Consider the following 21,577-nt stretch of genomic DNA (forward strand, 5'->3'; position numbering starts at 1 on the left):
CTACCAGAGAAACCAAATTTTTTGGTTACCTATAATTATTCATAAGTTGAACAATTGTCTAGCAGCACAGTGCCTACTTATCTGCAATATAATTGTCCAGCAGAAAATAGTGTGACTAGCATGTATTTGAATGCAGTTTACTAATTTTTTAACCTTAAACAGACATGTGACTACTCGATAGTAAATCAAGAAAATTCCATATAACATAATGTAATTCAGTTAATGAAGGCTTCTCACTAGATCATGCCATCATTATGTCAGTGGTTATAATATATACAATGTACAGTTGAGGAGGAACTTCTATTTATGGATATATAACAGTGAACTCAACTCAGCTTGCATTTTATTTGTCTCAAACAACCTATGAAAGGTTTGTTGTAGTATAAAGGGTGCATCTTTATCCAATGCTTTAATTGTCTTTGCAGGTTAAAATTGTAATGGGCCAAAGGTTAATGACTCTATCTTCCAGCAAGAATTGGAAAGAAAATGAATTTAACCAATGGCTCCAACATAGAACCAAATTTCAGGAATGGCAGACTAGTGCCTTTCTTGCTGGGAATATCCTAAGAATGGTCCCTTCATGTAGGGGATGTCCCAGTGACATCCAATGAGCCATTCCCACAAAACTAGAGATGCATCAAATGATATTAGTGGCATTCCTCTTCTCATCCCCATTCCATAGAAAACAGGTAAAAAACATAGGAGAATGGGGATGCCTCAAATATCATTTGAGAATCAAAGTCTATAGAAGGATGTCTCTAGAGGGGCTCAACAATCTGTTGCATTGTTACATTCCAAGGATATGTAATTATTCTGCTTCAGCTTTAGAAGGCTTATTGTAGCGTAACTGCCAGGTAATTTGTCAGAATTACACCCAAGTTTTACTACTGCAAATGGGAGTTAGAAGTTTGGATTTAAGAAGATACCTTAGCTTTGATAAGTGTTCCATCTCCCAGTTTTACTATAGTTAAAGAAGAACCTGTAAACTGTTGAATGGAAACAACTTTAGCATTGAATCTGATCGTTCCTGGAGCCAATTATTTTACAAGGGTATCCAGAAGCATACTCCTTTGCACGCATCGAACTTCATGATTTCCACTGATAGACAGGAAAAGTACTTAGTATTACAAAGCATGCGAAAAAAAAGATGACCAAAATAGTTAATGTGATAGAAAGTAAATCATGTCACAAATCACATCATATCTATTTCATGCCCTACAAAAACTTGTAAACTCAACCACTGAGATAAAATAATGAAATTAAATAGCATTTTGAACTGTTAAAAATAGAAGGAACGAAGGCAAAGTACTATGTAATCGACACAGTCCACCAAGTGAAAAGGCTAGCTAGCCTTGAGCTGCATCTATGGCTCCAGGAATATCAGTCACTATCCTGAGTGGGATCACCAATACAAAAACAAAAAATATTATTTATTCAACTTATTGACGATTATCTTAAAACAACTGTAAATAACCTAGTAGAATCCAACATAGTTCCATTTAATCTAACATAAGAATGTACAAATCTATCTAATCCGTAAGAATATCAATTCCATTTAATCTAACCTAAAGATAGTATAAATCTATCTAAACCTCGAAATTATCACACCTCAATGCTTAAAAGTTAGTATTTAAAAAAACTGACAAAAAAATATCGGTTCAAGAGTTTATCACCTTAGGTAAAAACAGCTAAAAAAGTAGAACAATTAAAAAAACTAAAAAAGTAAAACAAAACAAACTAACCTCACAAGCTAGAAGAGACTAATCTTAACTAAACCTAAAACCAAAAAAGTTTAGACCTAAAATGATTCATCTTAACTTCATGTTATCTTTAAGATGATGAGAACAAAAAAATTACTAAAACAAAAAATATTAACCTAGTAAACTAGAATACATTAATCTTCATCAAACCTATTAAAAAAGCATCTTAATCTAAAAGAATATATCAACTTAAGCAAAAGATAGGAGAAAATAAATAAATAAAGCATCTTAACCTAATACACTATGATAGAATTTTCTTAACCATTAAAGTCCACAAAAATCCATGATGTATTAAAGCCAGATGAAAATTAGAGTAGATCCAACTGAACTACGATCTATCCATCAACTAGCTGCAAACCTCAAAGAGATACCAAATTATAAGAAAAACTATGAATAAACTTCCATTACCAATACCAAACAGCATTATATCCATCTTTATCAATCTATTTTTAAGCTGGGTGCAAAGTTCACTCGGATACCAAATTTAAAGAACTACCATAAATAATAGATCCATTTTCACCAGATCTATTTTGGATAACCAGAATAAAATAATAACTGTGTGCAAACCGCATATTCAAAAATTTGAATATATTATTCGCTAGTACCAATTATATGGTATTTTGACAAGACAAAAACTGTTATTTTAATGTTTTAAAACTGAATATATGATCGCTAGGTTTTTGAAAATACTCAAAATATTTATTAAATAATACTTGATTGTCCAAAGACTATTATTTTGAACTGAATATTTATTAGATAGTGTTTCCCAGGCCAAAAAAAAAAGATGTCTTAACCTTGAAGATGGATCTATTAAGTTATTAACTCTAGTTGCAGACCTGAATGTTTTAACCTTGAATCTATTAGCTCTTGCTGAAAAGAAACTTTTTATTAGATAATATTGATTTTACCTTTGAATCAACAGACTCAATGAGCAAACAAAATGTTTCTTAGATAGTGTTATAGTCCAGAAGCAAACAACCTTGAATCTATTAGGGCTGGCCACAGATCTCAATGTTTTACCCTTGAACCTATGAACTCCATGTGAAAACTTGAATATTTATTACATAGTGTTTGACATGCAAAGACATTAAGGTCTTAGCATCCTACTTTAGTTTTAATCCTTTCCAGTAGCATAGCTTCTGGTGCCTATGTTAGTGTTACAACGGTACAACTGTGCATTATACAACTGGGATGACTAGGATAGTGTATTGGCCCATATAAAAATACCAAATAGTATGGTGTGGCAAATATGCAATGAAGTGGTGATAGTACAAATGCAAAAGGAGGAAGAGGAAGTGCTGGCAACTCTATGTGAGGATGGGAATGACTAAGCTTCTATGTATGTGCCATTTTGTGGCAGCACTGAGTACATTGAATATGGACAAAGGCAGTGAGTTCATTGAATATGGACAATGGCACAACATGATCTAAACCAGTGCCATTGTTTAGACACCATCAAGTTATAATTGAATGTGAGCACTACCAAATAAAATCAGACCTATCTAGTCTAATATGCACTAGAAACTTTGATAAGATTGCAGAGGCTGTGAAGCTCAAGCATGCATATTAGAATTCTAAAATTGGAGATATGAACTCTACAACCTCGATGTGCATATCAGACCTAGTAATAATAACCAAATATTATTACCATTACAGTGTCTTTGTTTCAATTTTTTGCAGTGTATTGTTTTTTTAGTGTATTGTCTGTATAAATTGAAGAGAGCAGAAAGGTAGGAATTTATTATACCAGTGAACCCATTCCTGCATGTTGGGTTCGCTTGGACTAGGAGCATCTGGGTCTATCATTACCTGATCAAGTGTAAGTGCATGCATTCATAGAACACCCATAACAAATTTATATGTAAATATTCATTCTATGAAACCAGAGGTGCTGGAATTAAATTATTGATGAAATGGGTACCACAGTATAGAGACTCTCGTCGAAGTGTCGACCCGCTATTTGCACATTGGGGCAGTCAACAGTAGTAGAGGGCTTGATCTCATAGCAATTGGTGACCTGCTTGGATCCATAGTAGACAACCATGTCCATTGAAGGCACGAACATGTCAATAACAACGCCTATCACTCTTCCTACTACCAGGGGATCTGTTGAATGAGCCATTGCAACAGAGATGAATCCAAATTTTGCTTCCTGATTGCCTTCCTTCTCCTTTCTCACCTCCTTCAAATTCACAGTCAAAGTCGATTCAATTTAAGTGGCGAATGTAGCGGAGGTGTCTTATGGCATGTAAATAAATCGAATGAATTTGCAAGGGAATAAGAATCATACTAAATACAAGCAGGTTGAGTTATGTTGTTCTGGCAAGCATAGGCGCAAGTAGGGCATGGTGTTATAGTATCATTATAGAATGATGATAAGGAGACACAGCATGTTGAACTTTTACGAGCCAGGAACTGAGAATATGTGCATGTTACATTCCATGTCACTGCACAAGGACAAGGGAAATTAAAATATAAGACTTAGCCAGCTCAGAGTGAAACACATAACATTCAAAAATATATAAATTATGAGGGATTATAATAGTGTATTACTCATAACTTGAGTGGTTCTGCGGCGATCTGGACTAAAGAACAGGCTGGGTTTAACAATCTTAGCAGGGCCACAAGTATAACACGGTCCTGTAGCCTTCAAAGTGAAATTCTTTGGCAATTTGACAGTTTTGTTAGTGGTCCCTGAATTGCCCACACTAACTTGGAAGGATGCGATGGAATCTGGAGGATCCTGAGCCCAAGATGCCAATACTCCACCTTTGCAGCAATTAGTAAATTACTGATTGTAAGGCACACTTGGTAAGAGATCAACAATGGTGGGGTCCTTCTTGCAACAGTGTGGAACACCTGCTTTCCATTTGGAGCAATCTCCTTTCTCTGTTGTCTAGCCACCAACCACAGCCTAGATGACCTCCTTTTTTGCCCAGTGCCAACCCAAAATCCATCCTGGGGGGCTTGGTATATGGCGGTACTACTGAAAATTGTGCATGGTCACGACCACCTATAGAGGGAAGCTCATTAGACTCAGCAAAGAGTAAAATAAGTTCTAGCATGAAGATTTTCAGGGAATTTTTAGTAAATTGTACCAATGTTTCTAGTGAATACTTACTTAATTTCAGGGACATAAAGCTAATTAAAAATGAGTGAAGTATTTACTCAAAATATCGAACATACCAATAAATACAACACAATCTATCAGAAATTTTCATCAATATCAAAATAAACTCTACCTGACTTGAAGGTTTTCCAAATTTGTCATCATGTCAAGCTTTGAGAATTTAACTCGTAGGCTACTAGGAATGAAATTCAGAAAATCTCAACATCTATTTCAGGAAAATGAGGAAAGGGAATTATAATTCAAGACATATTTGATGAAAGGGCATTACTTGAAACATATCCATCTGCAGTCCAAGACACAATATCCCATTTGATTGTTATGTTACTATTTGGATCCAGTGGATCATAAGCACCTTTAAATCACACAATGTAGATAAATTTTAAGTTAATATTGTATTCATATCCTTGATAAGGATGGAAAATTTTAACAATGGAAATTGATCTTAAAACTTAAAATTTTGCCAAATTTTATGGTAAAAATAAGTTTATATTATAAATCTTGCCGTGTTATAGAAAACAAACTGCAAATTTTAAACATGTAAAATGGAAATTAGCAAAATTTAACCCGTGAATTGAAACATCACCTGCAGATGAAAATGCAATAGCCAAGATAGTTAATGCCAAGAAAAACCCAGCTACATTCCTGATCAACATATGGCAATTCTGCATGCAACTTCTTCCCTCAGAAGACTTTAACTCTCTTCTCTTCATGATGCCCTTGATATTATCAATTAATGAATCAGGCAGAAACCCCAGAGGAAGAGTTCAACAACCCTTCTGAGTAGCTACAACTCCACAAATGCAATGGGAATGGGAATGGAGAAAAAATTAGTTTATGATGAGGAACTAATAACTAAAGTGTATAAACCTGCAGGCTTGTAATGGTTGGTTGCTTCATTCTTCAAACAAAGTAGTGAAAGTGGAGAAGAACAGTGCTTGCCAAAAGCCAGGGAAGAAGAAGAAGAACAACAACTGGCAGACCAAAGAAACTATTAACTCTGAGGCCAAGAGTGACATAAAAGAATGGGAAAAAGCAGTAAAAATATCCAAAGAAATGATTAACTCTGAGGCCAAGAGTGACATAAAAGAATTGGAAAAAGCAGTAAAAATATCTTCAAGAGTGACATAAAAGAATGGGAAAAAGCAGTAAAAACTCAACCGATATTTGGAAAAAGTAGTCACACTTCAAATCACAAATGCATTTTCCTTATTTTCGCTCAGAGTTGTTGTCTCTGTATCAAAACTGGGCTCTAAAAGATGCCCATACCCAATCTGCAACTTGAACTTGCACACATTGAATCTACAGCCAAATCAATACTTTATAAGGCATCTAAGATTGATTTCTATTTTTCATAAATAAATCTGAATGCCCTTTCATTCTGTATATACAAGATCTGTGTGATAAAGCTGTGGTAGCTGAATAGATGCGGTGGATCTAGATTGGGGCACTCTACATATTTTAACCCCTTCTCTATTGACATTACAAGTTTATACTTGTGCGATTTTCCTCACCTGTCCAGTGTTATTGGTCACAATATTCTTGGCATGATTTATGTCTTCCTTTGATTTCTACAGGTCCAGAACAGTGGAAATTGAGGCACCTCTTAACCAATATTACGGACCTGTATCTTTTGAGACCTGATGATTCAACACCAGAAACTATTCCATAGTAAACCTGCTTTCACAATCCTCGATCTAGAATTGGTGTGATTTACATATGAATTGGAGTTTAGCTACAATGTGCTCAAAGCAGTTTCTTTTTGGCATCATATTTATCTAGATTCTAATCTATCGCCAGGAAATTCATTCAAATTATTGACTATCACCCAAAGAATCAGCCATGTCAAACAAAAAAATTAGGAGATTGTCGTGGATTTAGCTTCCTCAATAGTAATAGCACCATAATATTTTCTTCATGAAAGGTGTGCGTAAGCTTCTGCAAATAATAATGTAGCGACTATGAATGCAAGAATGCTCGCATTCAGGGTTCAGAATCTAAAGCTAGATAAGGTTGCATATTAACATGAACAATAGTAGGTAAAGGATATGCCATTGTTTTTCCGGAGACTGTATCAACAATACTAATCAAATTTCGTTCTTTGAAAGCCATGCGCTGCAAATATTGTTCCATTGTAAGGTTATCAACACCCATAGCACATGTGTCGTTCATTTTTTGCTTTATCTCTTTATCAAATTCTTCAAGACCCAACATTATGGAAGATTTGGTCACCATTTCTCCCTTGAATCCCTTCACATGCTTCAATATAAGTAAGCTCTGGTCATACCCTCATCAACATATCTACATTGATGAATTTGAGCAACAATGGCCCTCCAACCTTATGGTTGTCAACATCTTGATGTCGGATTAGCTAAACACTTGCACACCTTTCAAGATCATGATGAATAAGCTGGGCTATTTCTAGTTGATCACATGGATTTACATCTTCCTATCCTCCTTGAGTTGTAACAGTTGTATGTTGAAACCATAAGCTGTTAGCGGAGGGGAGTACTAGCTGTAAGTGGTTTTTATGAAGGGGCCTCTACTGTTTACCACGTAATGTTGTTTACTAAATACTAATCAGTACAGATAGGTGTCCATGAGGTATGTATAATAATTTTCTTTTAAAGGGTCCATCATAAGATGTAGTAGGGTTGAATTTATGGGTTTATATTTTAAGAAATACCCTAGTATTTAGAAACCTTAATCTTAAGTATTTGTTCCCTATGATTTGATTTCTAGAGCATGGGATAAACTCTAGAATGGCATAAAGGGAAAAGAGTATGATCTAAGGTTTGAATTTAAGAAACCCTAAAAAGGCCTCTTGATTACATAAAAACCCTAGAAAAGTAACTTGACATCATGTTTTGGAATAATATATTGCTTGGGTTACTTGTTAAAATAGTATTGTATGTACAAGAAGAAAAAAACGGATGGGGTGATCCATTTGAAGGCATGATGTAGCTCTTCGTAACACCTCATAAATCATGGAGTGATTGTGCAAAAACTTTATTAAATATATGCCCTATATTACTCAACAAATAACATAATCAAACTCGCACAAATAAATGGTTGAATCTTACATTTTGCATAACATTAGATGTATATGGGGGCATTAATGATCCCTGCATGCCAACATTGGTTGTATTGAGGGGCATAAATGAATCCTGCATGCCAACAAAATGCACGCTTCGTAAAAACACAAATATTAATAAATGTATATAGTGAAATAAGTTAACTAAATGCACAAAAATATTGATCAAGTTTTACCACTATCATTACCTTAGATGTATTATAAGGTGTTATAGGGGTTGGAATGACTTTAGCGATTGCCTGCATTCCACAAACATAAATTAGCATAATATAATAAGGAATATAAGATAATTGAACATATAAAAGACAATATTCAAACTTACCTCATGCATCATCATATCAGTGTCTTGCCCTCGTGCATTTGTTAACATTTCCATAAAAGTAGTGAATATCATTGAATCCGCCATAGCGGCATCGGTAAGACCCATGGGTACATTCTTAAGAAAAAACATAATAACATAAAAATAAGAAAACCTTGATCAAAAAACCGATAAGAAAATAGAATCGGTAACACCAAATATATATGTCTCTCAAGTAAAACCTTAAACATTGAAATTACTTGATGTTCATTACAATTAAAAACTCAATACTTAACTAGTAAAGAAAAATTATATTGCAGTGAATCCTTATGACCATCTTAAAATAAACATAGTGATCGAAAAATGTCATCCTCACAAGTAAAACATTAAACATTCAAATTACTTAATGTTCATTACAATTAAAAACTCATATGTCTAACTTGTAAAGAAAAATTATATTGTAGTGAATCCTTAAAACTATCTTAAAGTATACATAGTGATCATAAAATGTCGTTCTCGGATGAAATCTCCTCATCTGATGGCATATATACCCCATCATTAATAGACGCTAAATCCACAAATAAATTAATACCAGCGTTTTCATAGTCTTCATCACCTTCAACTATAGGTAAATTAAAATCAATGAATTCATCATCTTCATGGATTTGATGCCCATGTGGTTGCTCATGTCCTTCAGAAACTTCAATAAACTTGTCTTGATCCTCATCTTGGTGATATGCATCATTGATAATAAATTCTTCATCATCTCCATCTTGGCCATCTATGTCTTTAGGGGGAACTTCTGCATCTTCATGTAAAGCATGGTCCTCTACATCTTGAACAAATGTTACTCTTCGTCCTCTTGGATCATAATCAATCACAAATGACCAACCAGGTTGTTCTCAATTTGGAATGAGAAAATTTTGGTCACATTGACTTGGAAACACAAAAGGTTTAAAAGTGGCTTAAAACCTAGATGTATTGATCATGTGGATTCCATTATCATAGAGCAAGATAGTTTTTTCTTCTCCCACTTCAATAAGCTTGTACCATTCAACACGAAAAACAACTTTATTGAAAGACATAAAATCAAGCTCGATAATGTCCTCCAACACTCCATAGTAGCGAAGTTTTCTTGTGATTGGTTGTCTATCATTTGCATGTGAACGACATTCCACCTCAAATGATGCTGAAACTCCACAATCATAAGTTTTTCTCTTTTCATCAACTTTTTTGATGCGAAAATGATGACCAAAATTCCACATTCCTTTTTAATAACTTACCTAAATTCATATAAATATCAACTAATTAGATTGAAGGATATGAAATATAACAAAAAAATTATTAAATATATGCAATATATTAATATATATCACCTCTCCATTTATGGACCCTTTAATGAAATTCAATTGTTGTTGTGTTACTCTATTATTCCCTTTTGTTGCCTCGTGTTCAATATTGGCCTTTAGCCAATTCCACGAGCATCTCTCTGGGCACTTTCTTTTATGGCTTGCAAGCAATCCTCGAGTAGTGTTTTGACCATGTATATTATATATATTGGCCCATGCATTTTCATCTTCTAATTTCTTTTTTTTCAGCGTACTTCTCCATCCATTCCAACATAAAGTCAGAATTGTATGCAACATACAAATGTAATGCCTCCCACTCCTTCGCATCTATAATGAAATTTTTTTTCATTCAATGAATTAATAATTATTTAAAGCCATGTAATATAAAACTTAAGATACAAATAACTCCTAACATTTCTTAATACCTTTTATCATATTTGAAGTCCCTTCTCCCTCTAATTTTTCTCCTTCAAATGATTGAGATTGGTTATAATTCCATAATCGCGGAGCTTGAAGATGAAATTGAGGTAAGTACTCACTCAAATGAACCATGGCCTGGAAAACCATGTACCCCTCAACTATGGACCCTTCTGGTCGAGCCTTTTGCCTCACAAATTGTTTCAAGACCTTCATATATCTCTCCACGAGCCACATTGTTCAAATATGAATAGGACCACACTGTTCAATCTCTTCTACTAGGTGTGCAAGGTAGTGCTCTTGAGAAATAAATAAGCTTGGAGGGAAGCACATTTGAATATCACACATCAAAAGTGAAACATTCCTCTTCCAATACTTCAAGTCATCCTGATGTATCTCTTTAGATGAGACCCACCTACAAGTATTACAATAAAGACTTGTTATTTCTTGTAAACTAAAAGTAGAAACTCATATAAAGGCATAACCAATGTTTCACTTCAAACGATAAGAGTAATGGAAGAGTATGCATGATGTATTGAAAAATACCTCAGATATTTACATAATTTGTAAATAGTCAAAGTGACATTGTGGTCAAAAGTACTTGGTATTGCTGCAGGCAACACATACTGCATGACCATTAACAAATAACCATGTTCAAATATGCATGAACTAATTTCATCACTATACTAGCATGTCTATTAACAAATAACCATGTTCAAATATGCATGAACTGATATTATCACTAGGATATACAATTTTATAATTAAGTTTCCAACAAATATAACATGTGACAATGTTACCTTTATGCAATTATGCCAATCATGAGTTTTTAGGCTTGAGAACTCTGATCCATCTCTTGTGAATAAATTTTTTAATGTCGCACCAAAGCCAGAAGGAAATCTTATGCTTTTCATAGTAGAAATGATGTTTTCTTTCTCATTTGATGTAAATTTCCATGGAGTATGAACATCTGAGTTGTCTTCGTGCAACCACATGTTCGGCATGATATTGGCAACTCGAAGGTCCTTTCTTAACTTTATTTTTCCTTCAATTTTATTTCCATTTAGATGTTTCCACAAGAACTCTGCCACATTTTTCCCAATGTGCATAGTATCAAATAGGTGGGCTATTGGCAAGCTCTCATAATATTCTAATTTGAAGAAAATAGAGAGTCTTTTCATTCCTAGGGGAAATCTTGTCCCTTCTTTTTTGTCATACATCGCTTTCCACCTAGCAGGGTTCATCTTTATTGGCTTCCTCATTTCCACTTCCTTTCCATTGAACATATGTTTATCACGCACTTGATAGCGATGATTTTGTGGTAAGAATTGTCGATACTCATCATAGACAGTTTTGTTGAGATCCCTTGACTGCCTATGCAACAATTTTGGCCCACATGATGGACAGCCATGTTTCCCCTTTGTTTGTAGTCCTAAAATAAGACTGGAACCCATATTTAGTAAATGCTAAAATGAACATAATAATTATAAATGTAATTTATATTATATTACCACAATAAATAGAGAGCCCTGGGGCATCATGAATTGTCTAGATAAGAATCGCATGAAATAGGAAGTTTCTATCATTGATAGGTCTTGATACATCAAACATATTTACACCATCCCATAATTCACAAAGCTCATCAATGAGGGGCTCCATGTATACATCCATATCCTTTACCTGATATTTCCCTAAGTGAACAAAGAGTTATTTATTAGGATTAACTGAATTGAAATATTTTTATATAATCTTCAAGAAAACATTGCATTCACATGTTCTAGTACCTAGTATGATAAGAGTTAACATTGCATGTTCCTTTTTCATTGCCATCCAAGGGGGAAGATTGTTGTTTATAATTAACACTAGCCAAATAGAATATGTTGTTCTAAGATCTCCAAAAGGATTTACGCCATCCATTGCTAGAGAAATTCTTGCATTCCTTGGCTCATTTCTGAAATCTGGCCATTTTACCTCAATATCTATCCAATATTTACTATCCGCAACCATACGCATGACACCATCTTGGCTCCTACCTTGTGCATGATGATCCATATATTTTTCCAACTCCTTGCATTTGAACATTCTTTCAAACCTTGGCTTTAGTGGAATGTGTCGTAATACTTTATAAGGAACCTTCTTGGATAATTGATCTTGATGATACCATTTTGTGTGACACATTGGCCATTGTTGTAAATTTGAATTATTTCCATAATACAATATATGGTCATTTGGACATGCATCATATGTCTTGTACTCCATTCCAATGTCTTTCATTATTGAAGATACTTCTCTATGAGAATGAGGCAACTTATTGTCCTTTGGAAGTATTTTGTTTGCCAAAAGTCTGCATAGTGCAACAAATGATTTTTATAAGTATACACAATATTCAAAACTTTTAAGACATCTAGAGAATTAATTTATAGGAATATCAATCCAACCTTATTATATCAGTAAAGCATGTGTTTGTCAGTCCATGTGTAACCTTCAAGTTCAACAACAACATAAGTGTCGCCAATATAGAAGATTCAGCATTTGCATAAAGAGGTGTCCTAGCCAAATGAGCTAGGGGTGAATCAACGACTTCTTCAAAAGATGTGTAGATGTCTTGGATAAATTCATTGAAAACAGCCTCATTTATCTGTGAAGTGGCTTCTTCCATAAATGTGTCTTGTCCTTCATCTTGAGAGTCGCTATTATCAATATCATCCATTGGTTCTTCACGAATATTGGGAACTGGAAGCAGCTTTTCATAAATAAAAAAATCAAATGAAATGATCAATAATAATGTATTAAATAATGTGCATATTTATTTATTATAAGAATATCAATTTGTTAATTATAATTTACCTCTTCTATATAAACTCCATGTTCCAATCTATGGATACCAACAAGCCTTCGCTTCTTTAGTTTCCTATTTTGGCAATATATCATTTCATTGAAGTATTCATCTGTACCTGGAGTAGGTCTTGTTTCCCGTTCATCTGAATATTCAGATGACGATGCGCTATTTCTCTGAATGCACCATGTTTTTTAAACAATAAGACTGCAATTTTAAACTTGGGTATTACTTATTTTTCAAGAGAACATGACCAATGAATAAACCTAGGGAGTGAATCTATGAATATGTAGTTTTTCAATGTATTTTTTGGCTCTTTGATCACTTGATTGTTTGTACTTTTGTTTTTTTGTTGTTTCAAGGTAGTGTTTAGTGCTTCTGTATGAATTAGATATGAAAAAAATTGAGAACTAGGTTCAAAACCCTGAACAAAACTCTACCAATGTGTTGAGTGAGCATTGAAGATCTGTCCAACACTTTGGGGCAAGCTTATCAGAGTGTTCCAACAAGCATTTAACTAGTCACAAAAAAACTTTTGAAGTACCATTCTAAAGTTATTTCTAAAAACAAATCCAACCTCTAACTAAATCAACAACATAAATAATACAAATACCAAAAGCAACATAAATACCTGGTCTGCCATTTTGTATAGAATAATGTAATAGAAATCTGTGAAGAAAAGTTTGTGGACACTAGTTAGGATCATTACATAAATAAATGTTGAAATATATGACAAGTAGGAACTTTACCAATTGGATAATCCTTTGAAGACCCCTGAGGTTACAGAGGGATATAATATAGCTCTGGAAAAGAATAAAGTTGAATATGGAGCATGCCACGAAAGCATTTTTATTGTTGATGGCATAACTGATGCAAGTCCAATTAGAGAACAATTTTTTGATATGGACAACAACAAAAAACATGAGTGATTCATTGACACTGCCAAAATTGAGGGAGATAATGGCTAGGAAGCTGGAGAGACCCAAAATTTCAAAGTTGGAGAAAGTATACATATTGTGGTGAGAAAGCAGGAACCTTCCCAGTTTGATGCTCCGTTGAGGATCCCTGAGGTTACGGAGGGATATAATATATCTCCTTTTTTAAGCACCTGATTTGGCCTGGACTCCAGTATTGCATCCAAAAGTTCAGGAACTTAGTAAAAGTTACAATATATCCCCTTGTTTAAGTATGAATGAATCTCTTCTAGAAGACAACGATGTGTGCAATCAACAACTTTCCTTGGATAATCCATTGAAGAGGCTTGAACATGTTGAGGGACTAGAATATGATACCCTAGTGAAAAATCTCGAGCTTATAGAAATTTATGTGACATCAGAGACTAAATATTTGTCACTGCATGTCCCACTTGGAGGCCATCTGTGTATCATGGAGAAGGATGCTACGGTTTTGGATGGGACAGATCATTCTGAAAGTATTCTCCTCACATAAAATCTTGTAGAATTTGGAGAAGTGGCTGAGGGTTATATTATTTTGGATGATATGAATGTTCCTAGTAAAGGGGATTGAAGAAGAACCAAACTTGTAGACAGAATACTAACTTTCAGCAGTAGATTACAAAATTTGCAATTGGACTTACAAGGACCATTCCCTATATTTTTGATAAAGAAAATTTCCATATTATATTTGATTTTATATTGTTGGTACAAAAAGCAAGTTGTGTGTGATATGGACCTATTTCATGCTAAAGAATTACAGTCTAGTGCCAAACACATGATCACATATCCAAGCAAAAGATCATCCCAATGCATCTCCTAGAATGGTAGATATCAAGTGACACAATGTGGCCATTTATTGCACAGAAGTTGAATTATATAGCAATGAGCCAATGGGGAGTGCATTTTCATAAAAGGATGACCTAATTTCTCAAAACACACCCAAAGGAACTAGTATTTTTACAATGTTGTATGTTGGGTTAGGGTGCAACACTATCATGTTCTAAGACACAATTGCATATAAAAGGTTATACTCCATTATTAATTTAAATTGTGATGCTAATTTACAACTAATTATTGAATTTTTTGCATTAAAACACTAAAAAGAAAAAATAATTGAGTGAAAAAAGTGGAACCAACATCACAAGAAAAACCCAATATGGTATGATGTCCTCTTGAAGAAACCAACCATGTCAAATGTGAGGAATATCAAGAGAGGATGAATGTAGAAAAACCCCTAAATCTTGCAGAAATGGTGAGGATCCTAAAGTAGAAACACTCCTAAATCTTGTAGAAATAGTGAGGATCCTAAAAGAAATACTCTAAAGCTACGTGATAGATAATGAAAGGATAATCCAAGAGAGAGAAAGACCATTAGAAGTGAATGCATTTTTGCTAGAAAATCTATCTGAAATTCAGAAGCAATTGCAACAAAGACCTAATGATACCAATGATTAATTTCAAAGATAAAGATTTGTTGAGAGGTTAAAAAACACATATTATCTACAAATAAAATGAGGAAAATCACCCCCATAAAAATACACCATGCTAAAAGGATAGATACATCTAGTAACAAATCATTATTTGATTCGTCTAAGGTTGGGATAGTCAATTCATATGAGCTTCTTGGAAATGGTTCCAAGAGGGAATTACATAAGAAAACTAAAAATAAGCATTCTTGAACAAAACTTCCTTGAAGGAGAATAGATTCAAATCATAATAATGAAAGACTTGAGGAAAATGGTACCAAGATGAGTTTCTTAGCCAAGATAAAACTATAATAGAAAGATATAAGTGTGAAAAAATACTAGATAGTTACTTGCAAAACAAGAAACAAGAGAGAATAAAACCACTAAGAAATTAACTAATGAACGAGAGAGACAATTCAAATTTCTAATAAAATCTAATAATATGTTATTGATGAACATGAATGCAATATATAGACTCTGCTAGAGACCAGTTAATTCAAATTAGGTTGGGGTTCCATGTTCATGCACTAGTATAATTCAAAAGTACTTTCCCTAGTTGGAAAACACATTAAATTATACTCACAAACCCAAATATACCCAGAAAATAATCCTAATGCCTACATCTATACCATGAAAATAATCCCAATTCCTACAGCTATACCAATGAATACATCTACGCAAGGAAAACAATACCAATGCCAACATCTAGGCAAGGGAAATACATCAAATTGAAAGGAAAATACCTGTGGAAAATAAACCCTTTGTTGTCTTCCTTGAAACTTCTAGCTAAGCTTCGAGTTCCTTTGCAAAATAATAGTGAAAGCCCCAACATATAAAAACTAAAACAATTTGGCCCCAAAAATATTTTTGACCTCTACACCAAAGAAGTTTCAGTGGTTTCATCTATCTTGTTTCCATTTTAAGCCAGCATGTTTCCATTTTAAGATGGCCTAGCCCGGTGTTTCCTGTTGTTTCCCACTCAGTCGGCGCCCATGTCTCCCAATTTTCCTAAGAATGAGGGTCTTAATATCTATCTCCCTCCACCCACAAATAAACGAGTATGTGCTCTGCTGCCATTGGGCCTCATGCCCTTAATGCCCATCATAGAAACCCTAGTCTCGTGGCTCTCAAAAATTGGTGTTTGTCTCTCCATTTTCTCGACAAACCCTCCATTATAATGGGGCAAACGAGGAGGAAGGCTTGGTTGATGACGAGGAGGAAGGTTTGGTTGTAGAAGCAAAGGTGTTGGTTAATTGCAGTGTGGAGGAAGGTTTGGTTGATGAAGATGCGGCACAATTTTCCAGTGGATTCATAATGAAAAGTCATGGTAGGAATCAGGCAGGGAATGGAGTAGTTCCTCCAGGCCCACCGCTGGATTCCGTTCCATCAATTCCTCCCAAAAGCCCAATTTCTCATGTCATCTGGAGAATCCCTCTGGAACAAATCGAGGCGATTCTCTAGCCATCTCTTAGCACAATAGAAACAAAGTGACATTGGTGTGGCACTGTCACCATCTTCGTGAATCTGCAAACATTTCTCAATCTTTTTCGTTCCTTTGTTCCTTGCAGAAACCCTCTCTGTTCCTTGCAGAAACCCTCTCTATTCCTTGAAACCCTCTATCTTTTTCATTCCTCTATTCCTTGCAGAAACCCTCTCTGTTCCTTGAAACCCTCTATCTTTTTCGTTCCTCTGTTCCTTGCAGAAACCTCTCCTTGAAACCCTCTATGTTCCTGCAATTGTCAGGCCATAACTAGTATACGAGGCGCCAAAAAAGATCTAACCAATTTAGAATCATACCACGCGCTAGGAAAAACAGAAAGGGAAAGGCCATATGCCAGACTAAAGATGGCCACGCACAGCTACAAGGATAAAAACTGAGATCCACTCGTCTAGACAGGAAACATTAATGGTAGACTAAGTAGACCAAAATGATGTTATGAATCATGAAGACATCTTACCTGAAAAAACAAAAGACACGCGTAGGGTAGCTGGATATAAGGAATGCCACGCGTAGAGACATCGGTCGTAGCCATAAATCAAATGCAGAGAGATATTCTGCATTCAAATCCATGCGCCAAGAGATGGTTCAAGGGATAAGTCCTCACACAGAGTAGTAGAGTTCTCATGTTGTGCTTCAACTTCCATTTTCACTCAAACAACTTTATCCATCGATGCGAGCCACTGAAATCCTACAATTGAAGTCATAGAATTAGACAATGCGAATCTTTATTACAATATCTCCCACTTCCAAAACTCGCTCCGGTTAGTATTGGAGCTTTGTGAAAATTTCTTTAAATAGTCACAAATTAGCGCTCAAAAATGTAAAATTAGGTTTCCTTAGAGAAATCTTGGAATAGGGCTCAATATTAATATAAAAATATCCTTGGACTACCAATGAAATTACCTCAAAAAATAGTGAAGATTCCTTGATTATGCGAGTGAGTTCAGCCACAATAGAATCTAAAATTATTCCATAGAGGTGATTCAAATTAGGCCTCAAAATAGGTAAAAAAAACTCCACAAAAAACCTCAAGTATACTCCTCAGAAAATCCACAAGAGCCTTAGATCAATCTTAATAGCTCACAATGAAATTCATTCTCATCCATAGGTGAATGTGACTATTCCTCACCTACTAGAATAGAGATAATTCTAGGATTGGATAAAATTTCAATGCACTCCAAGGAGATTTCAAGCTCAAATATAAAGTGGAGAAGGCTTATAGAGGGGTGAACATCATCCTAACACATGGCGCCGACATAGACAAAATGAAACTTGAATTTTTAAATTTTGGAGCCAAAATAATCATCCTTAAAAGCTGACATGGGATTGAAAGTATTTAATCAATAATCCCTTTACAAAGTCTTTCTTTGCAAGTTAAAATTAACTAGGATGATCCTTAATAATCCCAATATTAATGTTAATCAACCATTTGAGAATAAGTTCCATTAACTCACCACAACATCAAGTTGCCTTCATCAACTCATTTTGGGGATATTTACCATACTTTTGAGGCACTAAATTTGATCAAGCATATGTCATCAAACATGAGGAGTTATGTGGCATTCCACCTACCATTGGAATTGACACAATGAGGAGAATCAAATGAAGATGGTCTTGGACCCAAAAACATTGATTCTTGCATCCAAATTCCTAAATGCAGAGTATCATGGCTACACTACAACGGCTTGCTTTCTTCTCTTCCTTTTAGGGTTTCATGACCATTGGGTATTCCTATCAACGAAATCCATAGACGGATATTAAGAGTGTTTCAAAGACTGAGGTTGGGATAAATGACAACAACATTCAACAATTGATTGCGTCAATTATTTGATTAAGCCATCTACATATGCTATAGTTCTAACTATATCCATCCATTTATGTTTAGACTGAGATAAGACAATAATATAATTGTGATCTCTATTTTCTAAAACATTTATATACCCTTTTTTTGTAGGCAAGAAGTGAAGGGGGATATTAACTGGTGGCCTAACACAAGGGGTGCCTTAACAGTGGACCCATTAACCATCAATCCAAAGCTGAGTGAGAAAAACGTTTCTATAACTTAATGTTGATAGATATTATTAATTTGTTGATTTTGTGTATAAGCATATTTATTCTTAAATGTGCCTATAGATAAATTTTAAGGAAACCCATTAGATACCTTTAATGTTAATCAACCATTTGAGAATAAGTTCCATTAATTCACCACAACATCAAGTTGCCTTCATCAACTCATTTTGGGGATATTTACCATACTTTTGAGGCACTAAATTTGATCAAGCATATCTCGTCAAACATGAGGAGTTATCTGGCATTCCACCTACAATTGGAATCGACACAATGAGGAGAATCAAATGAAGATGGTCTTGGACCCAAAAACATTGATTCTTGCATCCAAATCTATCTCGATGGATAAAGCTCGTTTGCCTAGCTTTTATCTTTTCGCCCTAGGATAGAGATACATTTTGATTGAATTAATAGAGATGTTTTTCAACCCTCTTTGGTAGGGGAAATTTAAGCCCTAATTCTCACAAGTCAAAGCCCTATGTCAGACACTATTCTGAGGCCTAGAGAAGCCTTTGCTAAGGATCTTTCACAAGAAATTAGGTGGCTATGTGTTGAGTCTCATTCAACCCTCTGTGGAATTTAATATAAAACTACTTCATTCCTTATAAATTTGTTCAGTGGCATCTTAATGAGTGTAGGAATTTGGTTTCATTTCAGACCTCCTAAGTCAGCTTGAGCCTATGTTTCAAATATTTTTGGGAGGGTCTTGTACTTCACTAAAGATTCCTCTTGTCACTAAAGTGGGGCATCCATGTGTTCTCTTATGTTGGATTGGATATTGGAGTTATGTCACTTGAAAGGGTTTTTCAAAGTTATTTCTGAGGTTGGATCGAGGCCTAATCAAAGGTGGGTCTAATGATCATTTATTATAAAGGTCTTCCAAAGGGTTTCCTTAAACGTTATCTATAGACTTTGTCAGTTGATGGAATTTTAACGAGTTGTAATTTAAAACTCCACAAATCTCTGGTTAGTATTGGAGCTTTTCACCTTATTACAATATGGCTCTCTAGAATTAGAATATGAGTCGATATTGAAGTCAAAATCCCCCCTAACCCTTTAGCAAAAAAGATGTCTCCTCAAGTATCTCCAATAATATCATATGAAGAGTCATAATATCTAACTTGGAATTATGGCCCACCATGATCATCTAATAATTAATTGAAATAGCACTAGACCCTAATTTAGGGATTGGGTGGATCATATGGTGGGACTATGCTAGTGGGAACCCTAAATAAATGACTTGAAATCCCCTTGATTTTCTACCTTGATGGCATTCATCTCCCAAATTTCTTGTTGGATACACAAGTCCTGAAAACATGACAAGGAAGATGAGAGGAAGTTGACAAGGACATTAGGTTGTCGTAGAACATCATAAAGTGCGTCCACATGGATGAACATGGAATGGGAATTAAGGTCATAAAGTCATAAAGGTCACAAAGGTGCATCAAAATATTTTTGGAGTGTCCCAAAGGTAAATATACAATTCTTGTCTTGTATAAAATAAAATATACATTTATTGTGGTGATAGTATCCACAAAATTCTTAGAACTAGTGGTATAGTGTTTGGAAATGAATGAATAAGCAAGAAAAGGGGGAAAGTATCTAACACCTGTACACCCAAGGCTAGTCTACAATTGATGTTACATTGCCTTGGAATCTCCACCATATTTTGGTAACTCGAATTCTCCATGCACTAGATATTTTGGGTTGATTGATCAATTAACTGGATGATCACTGAGTTTGACTAAAGTCCCATTGCACAATTGGCCTTCCACTAGTATGGGCTCTGAAATGTTCCATGATAAGTGCTTATTCTTGGGGCTTGGTTTTCAAGGCAAAGTCCAACGTTCACTCTAGACTAACTATGATCATCAATAACCACTTGGTGAATGCTAGTAGTCAACCAGTAAACCAACCACACAAGAATTTGAAACCGAATAGGTCAAAATGAAAATTAAGTATGTTAATGCAAGAGTTCAATAAGAACTTGAATTTAGTTACTCATGCCTACTAGGAAGATATTTCCATTAAAGGAAATCATAACACAAGAAACAACACAACAAAGTATAAGTGATCTGAATGATGATGTTACCAAATATGTAAGTGAAGGACTCGGAAATTTATAGTGATCATGGGAATGATAGATCTCGAACAAAGCATGATGATGTTGTTGGGGAGGGATATATCATTGTGGAGGGATGGATTTAGTTTCTAAAAGGGTCTCAACTCAATCTACCTAGTTGGATGGATTGTTTATCTCAGATACATTGAGATTGGTTAAATTCAGCTTATCGAGTTCATGAGGGTGGGAGAGGGAGGCGGAATAGAGATGGGAAGCTTAACAGTCATCCAGAAGGAAAATATATGCCTGCATTTAAAGGTAAAGGGAATGCTAGGGGGTAATTTGATTCAAACAAAGGGTGAATTATGCTTCCCTGAATGGACATCATAAGACTGTGTCTAAGATTCACCATTCTAAAGCTGCAAGAAGACTAGAGTGTAAGCACAAGAGAGAAGCTAAACATATTGTGGGTTGTGAAGAGGGCCAAGGAGGCCCTTTCTGGTTCTTCCTCTTTTATATTGGAGACACAATATTTAAGAGTGTTTATAAGGTAGCAGTAAAGATGAGATGGATTGTCAAGCATATTCTGGCAGGGGTGTTGTTGGACTGTCACACTGGAAGAAATGATCTAATGGATAAAATGA

Source organism: Pinus tabuliformis, chromosome 3_1, assembly GCF_031772625.1.
Source record: "Pinus tabuliformis cultivar Carrire ecotype Pingquan chromosome 3_1, CPIR1, whole genome shotgun sequence".
NCBI lineage: Eukaryota > Viridiplantae > Streptophyta > Pinopsida > Pinales > Pinaceae > Pinus > Pinus tabuliformis.